At 42.1% G+C, this 16,530-nt stretch overlaps 1 protein-coding gene across 3 annotated transcripts in view; it reads left to right on the forward strand.

The window, feature by feature from the left end:
• IQGAP2 (IQ motif containing GTPase activating protein 2) overlaps positions 1-16,530 on the forward strand; it is a 302,790-nt gene that overhangs the window by 122,645 nt on the left and 163,615 nt on the right. The window contains exon 1 of one of the 3 annotated variants that reach the window (XM_057540875.1): positions 5,035-5,176. The exons of the other annotated variants lie outside the window; for them this stretch is intronic. The gene's annotated coding sequence lies outside the window, so the exon portion shown is untranslated. Of the gene's footprint in view, positions 1-5,034; positions 5,177-16,530 lie in introns of those variants that run through there. 3 annotated transcript variants of the gene reach the window in all.

Genomic DNA, 16,530 nt, shown 5'->3' on the forward strand with positions numbered 1-16,530 from the left:
ACCTTTGGGCTGTTGTGAAGGTTGCTGCTATGAATATTGGTAGACAAGTATCTGAGTTCCTGTTTTCCATTCTTTGGGGTATTAATCCAAAAGTGAAATTGTTGGATCATACATACTTCTGTTTAACATTTTGAGAAACCACAGAACTGGTTTCCACAGTGGCTGCACCATTTTACATTCCCACCAGTAATACTTGAGGGTTTCACTTTATCTGTATCTTCACCAACATTCATTATTTTCTGTGGGTTTTTTTTTTAATTTTTTTTTTTTTAATGGCCACCCTAATGGGTGTGAGGTGATACAGCATTGTGGTTTTGAGTTGCATTTCCCTAATGTCCCATTTTACTTTTACGCACTTCTTCTACTGTATTTTTATCATAAATTTAATCATTATGTAAACATAGTGCCTTGCCTTCTTTTTTTTCTTTTTTAATGTTCTACTTTTTTTTTTTTTTAATATATTTATTTATTTATTTATTTTTGGCTCTGTTGGGTCTTCGTTTCTGTGCGAGGGCTTTCTCTAGTTGCGGCGAGCGGGGGCCACTCTTCATTGCGGTGCACAGGCTTCTCACTATCGTGGCCTCTCTTGTTGCAGAGCACAGGCTCCAGACGCGCAGGCTCAGTAGTTGTGGCTCACGGGCCCAGTTGCTCCGCGGCGTGTGGGATCTTCTCAGACCGGGGCTCAAACCCGTGTCCCCTGCATTGGCAGGCAGATTCTTAACCACTGCGCCACCAGGGAAGCCCCTAATGTTCTACTTTTCAAGACCATGCTGAGAAAGAGCAGCTGTTAACCCTATAAATTCATGCCCAACCTTTACCCATCTGAAAGCATACTCACGGGGCCTATTTTCACTTCCCTTTGAAATGTTCCAAAAGTTTAAGATGCGTTTCATTAGACATGCAGGGTTTATTTTTTAATTAGTTCTGAGCGTTTAAAAATCAAGAGCTCGTAAAAACCTGGATTTCCCACTTCTAAGGAAATCCTGCAGGTAGGGCGCCCGCGATCCAAGTTCCCACAAAGCAGCAGAGTAGCTTTGGAGTAGCTCCAGCTTCCCCCAGCCAACTTTGCCCCTTGGCAGTACCTGCCTCATCCCTACAGGCATCTGTTTGCAAGCCCTGCTAGAGTGGATTTTCTGAGGCTAAAGTTAGCCTGTATTTATTCCAGTTTACGTTAATAATTTAGGTGATTAAAAGTGACTAATACTTCTGCTCTGACTAGCTACTTAATACCTCCAGTGATGCTTTCTCTCCGGGTAAGTTCGGCAATCTCCTTGTTGTCTGTCCTTGCATGCCTCAAGCCCCGTGGGGATAAGTCCTGCCAACAGATTGGTCCCTATTAGTTAACTGTCACTTTACATTTGAGTGTTTCTTCTTAGCTGCAGCTATTTGAAATTGTGTTTCTGTGTGTGCAGAAGGCACGTGCGCTTTCTTCTTCCGTGTGTTGCCACCTCATTCTGAGTTCCCACTTACTGTTCTTGCCCACTGGTGATCCTACCAAGAAATCTGCTTTTCACCTATGCAGGGGCTCGATTTATATTTGCGTGTGTGTGAGTGTGTAGTAGTATTCTATGATATGCTAGAATTATGGCTCAAGACATAAACATAGTTTATGTCTGTGTTCTGGAAATACAGTTAGCAATGCCTTTAAATATTAGATTGTAAAGATGATACCCAGTCGGCTTCAGATACTGTGTCTCACAGATAATCGGTACTGGAAGGTGCTAGATGAGGCTGCCATGAGATGGAGGCATTGTGAAACCCAAGCCAGCCCCAGAACCCCCTCGCTGCATGATTTGTGATTGCACAGAGCTGGCTATACTGTCCGTCAAGCCACATTTCCTGAAACCTAAGAATGCCAGGGTGTAATATTGTTCTCTTATAACCAGGTCCTGTTCCCTAAACCCTTCGTGTGACTCTCCTGGTGGTTTTCATCCTGTCTCTCTCTCTCTCTCTCTGTGTGGTCGCTAGTGACTGCATTGAAGGTGAAACATTTAAGTGAACTTGGTGGTGGTAGAAGAAGAATATGTCTGGGTGCTTTAGGCTGACTTGCCTCCCAGCCGCCACTTTCTAAGTTCTTTCTCTGTAGCTCTCTTGGCCGTTTGTCCAGGCAGCCGAGCTGGAAACCTTGTTGTTGGTCACTCAGTTAGTCCTATGATTTGTGCTTCCCACCAGAGGGGGCAGACTGTGGTGTGTGTGCCTCCTGCTTTTCAGCCAGTTTCTTTTTGTGTCCATCACTCCTTTCCTGTCTGTCTACTTTTTCCTACATGGACATAATATTCAGCTATAGAGTTGGAGTTTTGATTTTCTAACTACATAGAATTTCATTTTTTGGCTTCTTCTTGCCCTTTCCCCCTAAAAGTTCCACTTGTCTGTTGCTTTTTCCCCAAGGTGGGTGGGACAAGATTGTTTATTACTCCTGTAGACTTGCATTTCCCCCCTCTGTAAGCGTTTGCCACAGAAAGAAGTTGTCTATTTCGGATGTCAGTTTTAATAGAGAACAATGATGAAATTGTTAGACGAGCAAAGTGGTACTTAATTATCTGTCTGGAAACCCTTACACTTCTCAAAGGCTTTCTTAGTGAGAACTCACTGTGGACAGCACTTAGGGTGCTCAGTTCCAGAACATGCTGTAGGGGTGGTTCCTGCAGGCACTGCTTTCTGGCGGGTCCAAGGCAGTGCTGGCCTGGTGGACCCTCTCCTCCCACTTCCTGCTTCGAAGGCCACTCTGCCCCAGGTCGCCGCTGTTCGGACTCAGGTGCTGGCGAACAGTAAAGAAACTGACTTCTAAGAAAAGAACGTTAGTTGAAAACAACTTTTTAACATGCCTTGTTAAGGTGTAAGGATTCTGGAGCCCCGAGTCCTGCCTTTGGATCAAAGGGGCATCTATACTTCTCGGAGCCAAGAAATGTAGAGACTCAAGGGTGGGGACAATTTGACAGAGACAGCAGTCCCCGGCTGCCTTTGGTCCTGAGAAGATATTCTGAGTGGCAGGGCTCTAATTAATTATTAAGCTACATATGAAATCAAGGAAGTACAGCGAGCACCCCAGGCAATGCTGCCACCTGCTGAGCTGCTTCGGGCTTAGCCGGGTCGACAGGATTTGGGAGGAAAGGTATCTAGCTCCGGGAAACTGGGATCGAGCTTAGAGAAGAGGGCTCGGTTGGCTTCTTACTGGTTCTGGTATAACTGGAACATTTTCTCCTTAAGCTTATTTTGTAATACGATATGTACAGAATGAGCATTCTCTTAAGTAGGTGCTTTAAATTTTTTATTTGGTCAAATTAAAGGCAAAACCAGCAAATATAAAAGACAAAAACCACTAGAAAAATTATATCACAAAGCACCAACATCTCTAATATACAAAGGACTCCTAAAACCTGAGGGGCAGAAGGAACCACCTAGTAGATGAATGAGGAAAAGACATGAACAGTACAAAATTCTAAAGGTCCGAAAAGAGAGTACATAGTTGAAATTACATCCTTTTTCTACCCGGTTCTACTCTCCAGATGTAGCCACTCTTGCCGGTTTCTTTTGTAGTTTATAAGAGATCGTTTCTGAGTAGTTACATATGGTTATATTACTACATTTATAATTATACACGCATGTATTACTATACAATTGTTATACAATTTTGTAACAAAATTATTTGCACAATTGGCAACATGATTAAATCTTTTTCAGTAATGATTTCCTGCAGCCTTTTAATCTTGTTTTAAATAGAAGGAAAATTAGAACCTGGGGTGGAAAAGAATGGCTGTCATATAAAGAAACTACTGTTTTGGAGCGTGGGACATGTCCTGGAGAGGAAATGTCTAGTAGCCTGAAATTGTAGCAGTTTATTCCAATATCTTCAAACTGTGACTGGCCCTGCTTGAGGACATCAGGTGCAAAGGTTGAGCCAATCACACTCTGCAGTGGTCTTACTGGTCACGGGGTGGCCACTGGTTTGTCCTGGGCCCCTACGAGTTACTTCCTTTTTTCCCTAGTTCCCTCCCTCCCATAGGCAACCATTCGAATATGTATGAAGTGCATCATTTAGGCCTGTATGTAGTCTTGTAATGTATCTCATCTTGTGGGTACCTATTTTTAATAAATGGAAATGCTATGGCTGTCTCCTTCTGTTTGAATTTTTTCCCCTAGGCTCTGAAAGTTCCATCCTTGTTGGTAGATGTGCATCTGGTCTGTTGCTACGTATTCTCGTGTGGCACAACTGAGGTTTGGAAAATAGTTGAATTAATTGTGGTGACTTTTAGCCTGATTTTTCTTTTATCTTCATTTTTAATACAAAAATTTCAAAAAAAATTAGGGAACCTTAAAATTCCACCAACCTAGTATATCAACTTTTCTAAATTTTTCATATGCAAACATAACCTGATATAGTTATAACAAAAAGCACCTATTTTTGTATCATTGCTTGATTCACTTTACTGCAGCAACATTCCCTCCCTTTTGCTAAGTTGTCATACATTTTACTGGCTACGTGTTTCATCTGTATTATGTACCATAGCTTCACAATCTCTTCTGTGAAACAATGTTTTAATTGTTTATTTTTTAATATCACTGCAATTAATATCCTCATGCCTACAATTGGTCTTTTATTGTTGCTTTAGTTCTCTTATATTATTTAGCCATGATAGATTCGCAGTAGGGGATTATGGAGTCAAAGAGAAAAATTGTTCTATGACTTATGATGCAAGTTGCCGCATTCTGCCTCTCACTCTATTCCCAGGAATGAATGCAAGTGTCTGTCTTCCATTTACAACATCCTTTTATTTTTAGAGTGTCATACTTAGAGCTGTTGCCATAGGAATTGATCTATCAAGTGCCACACTGGTCAGCAGAGAAATAAGGAACTCCAGGTTTTCTGACTTGAGAACACGTTGGGGAGAGCACCATCTGCTACCTGTATTGCGCATCCTTTCTATCCCGCCATCCCTCCTGGCACCGAGCGCAGCCTTGCTTTGATCATCGGTCCTTCCTCTCTCTGTGGTCGGGATTGTCCATAGCCGGTTGGTGTGAAGCCCTGCTTCAGTATTGCCTGGGAAGTGTGTGAACTGTAAATACAGACACACATAGGAAAAGAATAGTGCTTGAGATGCTCCTGCGAACTGCTCCTCATCCATTTCCACTGAAGGGCTGTGGAAAAGTGACTCGCTGCTTATAAAGATTGTGTACGGTGAGTGGGAGTGGAGAGGGGGAGGCATTTGCGAGAACATATGCTGGATTCTTTTCATTCTCCTCTTAATGACGATGATTGATGGCATCTAGTGGGTCCCTGTTTGTCACTTCCTTGGTACAGCTGCTAGTGGGGGTGGGAGAAATCAGTAAGGGCTGGGCAGAGGACACAGCTAGGGGAGGAAGGGGCTCTTGATAAGGTACTAAAATGACGTTTCTCATAGTTAAACTTACCAGTAGTGTCTTCTCCTGCTGTACTTGACTGCTACTAAGAGCTACTCTTTTTTGATCTTTTAGACTCTAGAAGAACCAGCCTTCATATCTCTGTCTTATTCCCCATTGCCAGAAAAGGGTTAACTTTGAGCACAAGATACCTGTAGTTTAAAGGGAATCAGAGAAGGAGGGAAATTCATCCTGGATGCTGTTTTGACCGATTATGTGTCTTATATTTTGAAATTTGACCTGGCTTTAGCTATGGAATTCTCTTGGTGTTCTAAAATGTTCATTATTTAAATGATCCCCTATTGAATATTTGGTTAGGAAGTAGGAAAAGGCTGTAAAAAGGCGAGTTGAGGGTAGGGAGGAGTGTGGTAAATTAGCTAAGTTTACAGTGATCTTATTAAGCTTGTTGCTTGCATTTTCCTGCCTACGTTGAGGCAAAAAATGTCTAAAAGTGCAAGAACAGTGATTATTTTGTGGTTAGATCATGTGCACAATGCAACCAGACCCAGGAAGGAGAATCTGCTTCATCAAGTCTTCAGTTGTTTGTTAGGCCAGAATTTGTGTGGAAGCCTCCAATGAGTGTTGATTTGGCAGGAAACTCCTGCCCAGTCCTTCTGGTTCTTTCTTCTTTACTTTTCCTCTGCTCCTAGCTCATGGTTACCTTCCAAAATGGAAGGTGCTTTGCGCTGCAAATGACCGTGACAGCCTCGTCTCCCCTGTAGCAAGTTCTAAGGAAGCCAGGTAGACAGAGTCCAACTTTTGAGTTCAGGTCTCCAAGGCACTTTGGTCCGCTGGTTTTACTGCAGGGTGTTGTACGCCCCAGCCGTCTCCATCCAGCGGACTTTGCATCTTACACGTTCAGGTCAGCACAGCCAGGCTGCTTAGGTGCTTAGGAGAGATGCTCTTTGGAGAACATGTGGCATCTGGTGGATCCTTTGGAACATTACACTTTAAACTGACGCTCACCTGCCTAACTCCTTTTTCTTCCTTTTGATCAACATCTGTTTCTTGAACACCCACTGCGCGCCGGGTACTTTTCTACCAGGTGACGCCACAGGTGGTTATCTGTTTTAGTTCTCATGACATCTCTGTGAGGTAGCTGGTGTTGTACCTAATCTTTGAAAAGGGGAAACTGTGGCCCAGGGAAATGGTTGCACACTAAGGTAATCACGACTAACGAATTGCAGAACCAAGTTTGAAGCCAGATTTTGGAGAACCCAAAGTCCAGTGCACAGCTGCACCCCGCAGACACCTCTGAAAGTGACAGCAGCCTCTTCAGCCAGCCCCAAAAAAGATGTTCACCTTCATCTTGTATTATAGCACCTCGCTTTGGGAAAACAGAGTCTATGAAGATCTGAATTGGCTTGTTTTGGTTTTAGAGAAGGCTACACTGTGAGTTTCCTCTTAAGAAGTGAACCTTCCTAGGCAGGTAGCTTAAGCCCTGTTCACCGAGTTCATCTTAGACTATTTGTCAGAGCAGAGAAGAGTGTGGCAGACACGTGTGCTATGGAGGTGACAATCGGGATTGGAATCTCAGCCTACTAGCTGTGTAGCTGTGAGCAAGTTGCTTAACTCTCTGAGCCTGTTTCCTTCCCTGATAAACGGGAATCATACCGATCCCGTCAGGTTAGTGTGAGAATACATTCATGTAAGTGCCAAGTGTCAGCTAAGTGCCGAGCAACGTGCCAATCACATGGGAGCTGCCGTCATTTGTGGTTGGCATTATCAGGATTGAGGGAGCTCCATTAGAGTGGAAACTTGGCTTGGGAACATGTATAAATATTTGTAGAGCCCCTACTAAATACCATTTAAACCCCTAACTTGTGTAAGGCAATAATAGAATGTGTGTGTGTGTTGACAGGGGCTGGTGGGGTGGTGGGAGCGGTGGATGGCTTGGATTAGCCACGGGGATGTTGCAGACTGCCACGAGAAGAGACGGCATGTTTGACATTGCAAAATGCTGGCTTAGTTGCAGCGCCATGGAAGTGTGCGTGGCAGACAAATAGTGCTGAAGGACAGATGGGAACAGTGACTTGTGTTGGCAGTTGGGCAGAGTGGTCCTGGGATATAGCACTGAGCAGTAAAAGCTATGATGTCTGCTTCTCAAGGTGTTTATTATGTGCCAGGCACTGTTGTTGTGCTTTCTTCCATCAACTCACAACAGCGCTCTGAAGCAGAACTATGACTGTCCCCAGCGTACAGATGAGGAAACTGAGACACAGACAAGTTAAGTCAGTTCCCCAAGGCACACAGCTGGTAAGTGGCAGAGCTTGGGTTCAATCTCAGGCTTCTGCCTCTAGAGTTTGTGCTTTGAACCATTGCACTATATGCCTCTCAAAAGACAGGCAAGGTCCTTGCTCTTATGGCGTTTACATTCTAAGTAGGTGAGTCTGTCAAACAAATAAATATGATATAATCTGCCAGCTAGTAAGAAATACAATGAAGAGAAATAAAATTGGGTGAGGAGTTTTAGAGGATGATGGGGGTTGATGGTTTAGCTAGTGTATTATTTGCTTGGGCTGCCGTAACAAAATACCACAGACTGAGTAGCTTAAACAACAATTTATTTTCTCATGGTTCTGGAGGTCCAAGATCAAGGTGTCTGTGGAATTGGTTTCTTCTGAGGCTTCTCTCCTTGACTTGCCAATGGCTGCCTTCTTGCTGTGTCCTTGCTGGGTTTCCTTCTGTGTGTGCACAGCCCTGGTGTCTCTCTTTGTCCTAATCTCCTCCTCTTATACCAGTCATTGGATTAAGTCCTCTCCAAATGGCCTCATTTAAACTTAATCACCTCTTAAAGGCCCCTTCTCTGGATACAGTCACATTCTCTTGTACTGTGTGGGTTAGGACTTCAACATATGAATTTGGAGGGGACACAGTTCTGACCACAACGTTCTGCTCCTTTTCCCCCCAAATTTCTGTCCTTCTCAGAGACAAAATGCATTCATCTACATCCCAGAAGCCCCAAAATCTTAACCCATTCTAGCATCAACTCTGAGTCCCAAGTCTCACCGAAGTATCTGAATCAGGTGTGGGTGAAACTTGAGATGCGATTCGTCCTCAGGCAAAAATTCCTCTCCTGCTGTGAAGCTATGCAACCCAGAAGTTCTGTGCTTCCAAATTACAAAGGAGGGACAGCCATACAATAGACATTCCCATTCTAAAAGTGAGAAATTAGAAAGAAGAAAGGGGGTGATGGATCCCAAGCGAGTCTAAAAAGTAGCGGGGCAAATTCTGATTTCAAGGCTCCAGAATCATCCGCTTGGTGGTCTGTCCTTTGGGCTCACCAGGCTGGTGGCCCTGCCTTCCAGACCCACAGGAACCCAGGAAGAGACAGACTTGCCCTTTAAGGAGGAGCCCTCTCAATCTCTGAATCTCCTTCGGGGTCATTCTTCCCTTATCCTGATGGATAACACAGCCAGAAAGCTCTATTGTCCCATCCCCTAGAATCCCAGAGGTCTGACAGCCTTCCTTCACTGTTGCCCTGTCTCAGTTCCCTTTAGTCTAAATGAGCATAACCCCATCCCTATTCCTGACTTTCGCTGAGATGGCTGATTACATCGGTGAGTCACATTCTTTATGCAGTCAGTGATTGTCCAGCTACACCCTCTGTGTTCTCTCCAGAACATGGTTTCTTATTTTTTGCGGTATTGATAGCCTGTGAATTTTCGAAACCTTCAAGTTCTGTTGTTTTTTTTTTGTTTTGGTGGTGGTGGTGTTTGTGTGTGTGTGTTTTGCTTAACAAGTTCTTCTTCAGTTTCTCTCTCTACTTTTGTATTTTACTGTCAGCAGCATGGGATGATCTAGGCTGCATTCTTGATTTGTTAACGTTTCATTTATTCATTAATGAGGATTCCTCCTTTATTTTCCAGGCCTTAAAGCCAGGTTGTTAACATGGTTAGAGGTATGTGAAAAAGATAAATATACTTAACATTTTCCTTAAGAGGGAATTTTATTGGTTATGTGTCTCAACCCATATGCTTTAAAAAAAATAAAAAATTTAGAGTGCCATTTTGTCTTTTCCTGCTTCCACCCCTCATGACAAACTACCATTTCCCCGCCTATACCCATACCCCTGTCTTCATCAGTGTTCTTTTAATGTTTGTTACCACAAGACTCCATTTTGGCTCAAGTGCTTGGTGTAATCAGCAAACAGCCTCTTGCTTTCTATACACTGGAAAGAGACAGAAACTTTAGAACACACTGGATTTCATTATTTTCTATTATTGAAAATACATGTTTATGATAAAAAATTAAGTTACAAGAAAAGATGATGAACCTTACCCACCCACAGGGAAAACCACTGTTAATATTTTGCTATATGTTTCCAGTCTGTGTATATTTATTTAACTATATATAATTTTAGAAATAAAATTATCTTACTATACAATTTTGCATCCTCTACTTTTCTCTTAATTTACCCCCATTATTTTTCCATTTTCTTAAATATTCTATGAAAATATCTCAAGTGGCTGTATAATATTCTGTGCAATGGATAAGCATTCTTTTTAGACGCTTACATTGTTTACAGTTTTTGCATTGCACACAAGTCTTGGACCATAGCTGTATTTAGTAAGTTATATTCACAAAGTAAAATATCTGGGCTGTATTCTAAGTTTCCTGATGTTGTCTTTCAAGAAGCAGTATAATGAATTGGTTAATGTGCAGATTTCAGAGTGACATTTGGGTTCAGATTTGGGGGGGGGCGTTCAAATTTTTTCCACTTATATATGATCTTGGGCAAGATATTTCATCTTTCTTGATATCTGACTCAGTTTTTTTTTTAAAAAAAGATGATAACTCATTGGGTTATGGGAAGAATAAATAAAACGTTTTAAAGCTCCATGCCCTAAACTAATAGAATTGCAGTAATTATTTATTATTATATCTCCGATCGCTTTCCAGAAAGTTTGTACCAGTAGTTTACAACTGTTCACACATACTGGGGAGAAGATTGTATAGCTGAGAACCTACAGGCCGGATTCTAGACACCAGTGGAGGGCATAAAACATTGGAAGATTCCAGGGAGGTGTGACTTATGGCTCCTCTCATGCTCACCCTTGGTCCCTGGATACCAAAGGCTCCACGGCTCTACATTTTCCTGCTTAAACATTTCTTTTAAAGCATATATATTTCTGTAATCCCCACTTAGGTATTGACTATCCTGAATACCTTTAGCTTTTTGTTTTTTCCAGTATATGAATATTATTCCAGAAAAAAGTTTAAGTCAAAGTATTGTTAAAGCACTATTAAATATTTAACACTTGAACCACTTGAACTAAGGTATCAGCCAAAAACCATAATACTGAACATATTAGCTGTTGTCTCTCACTCCCCTCCCAACCAAATGATGAAGCTTATGACCAGCCTTTTGCCTAATGTGCACAGTAACGTTAAAAATAAGTACAAGTTTTGGGGTTTTTTTCTTTTTCTCGTTTATTTATGTATATATGTATGTATTTTTTTGGCTGCATTGGGTCTTCGTTGCTGCGCGTGGGTTTTGTCTAGTTGCGGCAAGCACGGGCTTCTCTTCATTGTGGTACGTGGGCTTCTCATTTCGGTGGCTTCTCTTGGGGAGCACGAGCTCTAGGCACGTGGGCTTCAGTAGTTGTGGCACACAGGCTAAGTAGTTGTGGCTTGGGGGCTCTAGAGCACAGGCTCAGTAGTTGTGGCGCATGGGCTTAGTTGCTCCGCGGCGTGTGGGATCTTCCCGGACCAGGGATGGAACCCTTGTCCCCTGCATTGGCAGGCGGATTCTTAACCACCGTGCCCATGTTTTGGGTTTTAAATTTTTTATTTTATAGGCTTTATGCAATGTCTGCCTATCTAGAAATTTTAATACACGTACATATATATATATATTTTTTTGTATTTGTGTTTCTGTATATGCCAAGCCAGCTGTCTCTCCAGGTATATTCTAATATCAGTATGATACCTCCTAGGTAGATGATTAATTGGTCCAAACCTAAATAGAAGTACAGTAAATACCTGATTGGTGCCTGGAGTTAGGAAGAATTATGAAGAGCGTATATTTAAGCAACAGTGTAGTCTGTGAAGTAATTAACAAATTTTTTTCAAAATTTCTTTCAAAATAATTCTCAAAAGTTAATCAGACATATTACAGATTGTGCTACAAAGTTTGCAGACATTCTTATATCCATAAATGCCTCAGGCGGTTCCACTTATTTCTATTTTCCTTATCCTATGTTTAAGAAACATAGAGGAAGAAGGGTTAAAATAATGCATTAAATATCATTTTCTAAGAAATAACTCACCAAAGAGATTCTTGGAAAAATTTGTTTAAAGAGAAGGGAGGGACTTCCCTGGTGTCGCAGTGGTTAGGAATCCGCCTGCCAGTGCAGGGGACACGGGTTCCATCCCTGGTCCGGGAAGATCTCACATGCCACGGAGCAACTAAGCCCATGTGCCACAGCTACTGAGCCTGCGCTCTAGAGCCCATGTGCCACAACTACTGAGCCTGCGAGCCACAGCTACTGAGCCCACGTGCCACACCTACTGAAGCCTGCACACGTAGAGCCCTTACTCCGCAGCAAGAGAAGCCACCAAAATGAGAAGCCCGCGCACCGCAATGAAGAGTAGCCCCTGCTTGCTGCAACTAGAGAAAGCCTGCACGCAGCAACTAAGACCCAAATGCAGCCAAAAATAAATAAATAAATTTATTTTAAAAAATAGATAGATAGATAAATAGATAAAAAAGAAGGCAACCATGTGAGTGACATCTGGGCACCAGCCATCTGCTAGGTTCCATACTGGTGCTGTTTCATTTAATCCTCCATAACTCCTGAACTAGTGGCATCCTAACATCGGTGAGAATATGAGACTTACTGCCTAGGAAACTGAGGGACTTTGCCTGATTCACCATGTGGAACCAGGTCTGGAAAGTACCTGATGCTCAAAAATATTAATTGGATTAATTAATCTGTCAAGGTTACATATCTGGTGAGCGAATAGCCCAGATTCAAACTTGGGGACATGCTAATAATAATTGTGGTTAATGTTTGCCAGGCTCTTACTATGTGCCGGGCACAGTGCTAAATATATTATACAGATTCTCATTTACTCCTTACAAAAGCCCTCCAAGGGTAGATAGTTTAAGTATCTTTATTTTACAGAGAAATCACTGGTATTATGCTAGAACTAGGATTTGAACTCAGAAAGTGTGAGCCCAAATGCCATGATTTTAGTCACCAAATTGTACTGCTTTTATCAGTTACCTGTCATTTCATCATATGAAATATTACCAAGTGATTTGGGAAAAAGGAGTTCCATGGTCAAAAAAAATTGGGGGGAAACATTGCGTTAAAAAGTAAACTTGGTTCCTGACTTCAGGAATTCTCTGAGCTTTCAGGATGCTAATGCAACTTATGAATCCTCAAGAGAAGACATAGAATGCAACATTTTCTAAGTTCATTTGGCCCCCTTTCCCACCAGGACAGTATTAGCATCTCACTGAGCCAGTATTCTGTGGAACACAGTTCATGAAATGCTTGCCAAACTCGACAGAGGGTTGCTGTATCATCTCCTTCCTAAAGAGGAGAATGAGAAAGAGGTCCTCAAAAGCCTGCTCCGTGCCTGTTAGGTCTTGGAGTCATACATTGCTTCTTTTCATGGTATTGTAAGTCTGTGTTTTAAAGAAAATAATTAGCATTATTTTAATATTTCACATCATTTTCTTATAGTGAACCAAACAAATTTTATATGAGAGAAGGATGGGGGCCCATGGATGCCTGCCTAAGTTGTGCAATATGTGTTTTTCTACATCCCTGTTCCCCTGAGCTAATTAGGCTGCTAGAATTGTGGTGACGGTTTTTTTGTTTTTGTTTTTTTAATTGAATATAGTTGATTCACAGTGTTTTAGGTGTATAGCAAAGTGATTCAGTTTTTTAATATGTGTGTATGTGTATACTTTTTCAGATTCTTTTCCATTATAGATTACAAGATATTGAACGTAGTTCCCCATGCTATACAGTAGGTCCTTGTTGTTTATTTTATGTATAGTAGCGTGTATCTGTTAATCCCAAATTCCTAATTTATTCCCTCCCCTCCTCGTTGTGACAGTTTTGCCTCAGCCTCCAGTGAATGGAAAGGTTTACCGTGAGAACTTAATCTAATCCTGACTTCTGACATTTTACTTCTTATTGGCACAAAAGGTGACCAGTTACACTGTACACATAAAAATATCTGGTCGTGGGCTTCCCTGGTGGCGCAGTGGTTGAGAATCTGCCTGCTAATGCAGGGAACACGGGTTCGAGCCCTGGTCTGGGAGGATCCCACATGCCGCGGAGCGGCTGGGCCCGTGAGCCACAATTACTGAGCCTGCGTGTCTGGAGCCTGTGCTCCGCAACAAGAGAGGCCGCGATAGTGAGAGGCCCGCGCACAGCGATGAAGAGTGGCCCCCACTTGCCACAACTAGTGAAAGCCCTCGCACAGAAACGAAGACCCAACATAGCCATAAACTAAAAATAAATAAATAAATAAAAATTAAGAAAACCATCTCTCACTTGGACTACTGAGAAAGCTTTTAAAAAAAAAAAAATATCTGGTCGTTGTTTTTATTCTTTTGTAAAATATTTCATATGCTGATTTTCAAAATGTTTCAGGAGAGAAATTGACTTGTAGTACTTGAAAGTTCATGGATTAGGGCACTACATTAAAACAGGGTTTGTGCAGAAAAAACACACTTTCTGTTTCTAGGCCAGCAGCTCTACTTAGGGGACATTTATTTCATACAGTGCTGTATGATAGAGACCAAGATTTATAGTTGGAGATTTCCTGAATAACAACTCAGATAGCAAATGCCTCAGTGAAACAACTTTCCTGTGCTCTGCAAAGCAAAAAGTAGCACAGTAGGATGGATGGTTTGTCTCCAGATTTCTGTGAGGTGGTATTTTGGGTTTTGGTTTTGTTTTGTTTTGTTTGTTTGTTTTCAGTTCTCTTGCAAGACAAAATGACATTAATTATTTTTCTTTATGGCCTTAACCTAAAATTGGAAAAATTTTACCTTTCTCTCCCCTTCATCCTTCTCCCAATATCCTCCCCTGCCACACACCCCTCCTTCTCCCAGTGTCACTTGGAACGGACCTGGTACTTTTACATACAGAGCTACTTATGAAAACCATCTCAACTCAAAAAACAAAAAACAGGGCTTCCCTGGTGGCACAGTGGTTGAGAATCTGCCTGCCAATGCAGGGGACACGGGTTCGAGCCCTGGTCTGGGAAGATCCCACATGCCGCAGAGCAACTAGGCCCATGAGCCACAACTACTGAGCCTGCGCGTCTGGAGCCTGTGCTCCGCAACAAGAGAGGCCGCGATAGTGAGAGGCCTGCACACCGCGATGAAGAGTGGCCCCCACTCGCCGCAACTAGAGAAAGCCCTCGCACAGAAACGAAGACCCAACACAGCCAAAAATAAATAAATAAATAAGTAAATAAAGGAGTTCCTTTAAAAAAAAAAAAAGTACCCCTTTATTAAAACAAAAAACAAAAAACAAAAAAACAAATTTGAAGACAGTCTGCTTGAATGATAGAAAGGAAATTCCTTTTACCTCCATTTTGTTGTGCCTGGTAAGTGATTCAGATCTTCCTTCTGCAGAGAGAAGAGAACGCAAGCAATACTAATACAAAAGAGTCCCGATTCCTGCCCCCCCACCCCGCCCCCCGAAAGGAAAATGAGGCTCTGCGATAACCTTGAAGATGCTCATAAGGAATAGCTTCACCTCTGGTTTGGGATGAGATGTTCACGTATTGGTGTTGAGGTTCAGTACGAGCAGCCAATGGAAGGAACAGGGAAGAAGCAGTAAATGCGAGGGCAGCAGGAGGAGACACAGGCCAATTCTGGTTTTCTGTGGGTTTTCAGGTCAAATTGAAGACAGTCTTTTTAACCAATGGTGCTGAGACAACTGGATGTCCACATTCAAAAGAATGAATTTGGACCCTTACCTCTCACCAGTACAAAAAATTAACTCAAAATGGATAAAAGATATAAATATAAGAGTTGAAACTATGAGGCTCTTAGAAGAAAACATAGGTATTTGTGACCTTCAGTTAAGCAGTGGTTTCTTAAATATGACATCAAAGTACAAGCAAAAAAAGAATAGATAAATGGGGGACTTCCCTGGTGGTCCAGTGGTTAAGACTTCACCTTCCAATGTAGGGGGTGTAGGTTCGATCCCTGGTTGGGGAGCTAAGATCCCACATGCCTTGCAGCCAAAAAACCAAAACATAAAACAGAAGCAATATTGTAACAAATTCAATAAAGACTAAAAAAAAAAAAGAATAGGGCTTCCCTGGTGGCGCAGTGGTTGAGAATCTGCCTGCTAATGCAGGGGACACGGGTTCGAGCCCTGGCCTGGGAAGATCCCACATGCCGCAGAGCAGCTGGGCCCGTGAGCCACAACTGCTGAGCCTGCGCGTCTGGAGCCTGTGCTCCGCAACGAGAGAGGCCCGCGCATCGCGATGAAGAGTGGCCCCCGCTTGCCACAACTGGAGAAAGCCCTCGCACAGAAACGAAGACCCAACACAGCCAAAATCAATCAATCAATCAAACATACGCATCTGATTCAAGATCCTCATTAAAAAAAAAAAAAAAGAATAGATAAATGGGACTTCATCAAAATTACAACCTTTTTGTGCTTCAAAAGACACCATCAAGAAAGCAAAAAGACAACCCACAGAATGAAGAAATATTTTCAAATCATGTACCTGATAAGGGATTTGTATACCAAATATATAAAGAACTCTTATAACTCAATTATTTTTAAAAACCCAGCTAAAACATGGGCAATGGATTTGAAAAGACATTTCTCTAAATAAGATATGCAAATGGGCAATAAGCACATAAAAAGATACTCAATATCATTAGCCATCAGAGAAATGAAAATCAAAACCATAATGAGATGCCACTTTGCATCTACTTAGGATGGCTATAATCAAAAAGACAGCTGAGTGTTGGCAAGGAGCTGGGGAAATTAGAATCCTCACACACTGCTGATGGGAATGTAAAATGTTGCAGCTGCTTTGGAAAAGTCTGGAAGTTCCAAAAAAGATTAAACAGAGAGTTACCTTATGACCCAGCAATTCTACTCCTAGGTATATACACAAGAAAAAGCAGAACAT

This window comes from Balaenoptera acutorostrata, chromosome 2 (assembly GCF_949987535.1).
Source record: "Balaenoptera acutorostrata chromosome 2, mBalAcu1.1, whole genome shotgun sequence".
Lineage (NCBI taxonomy): Eukaryota > Metazoa > Chordata > Mammalia > Artiodactyla > Balaenopteridae > Balaenoptera > Balaenoptera acutorostrata.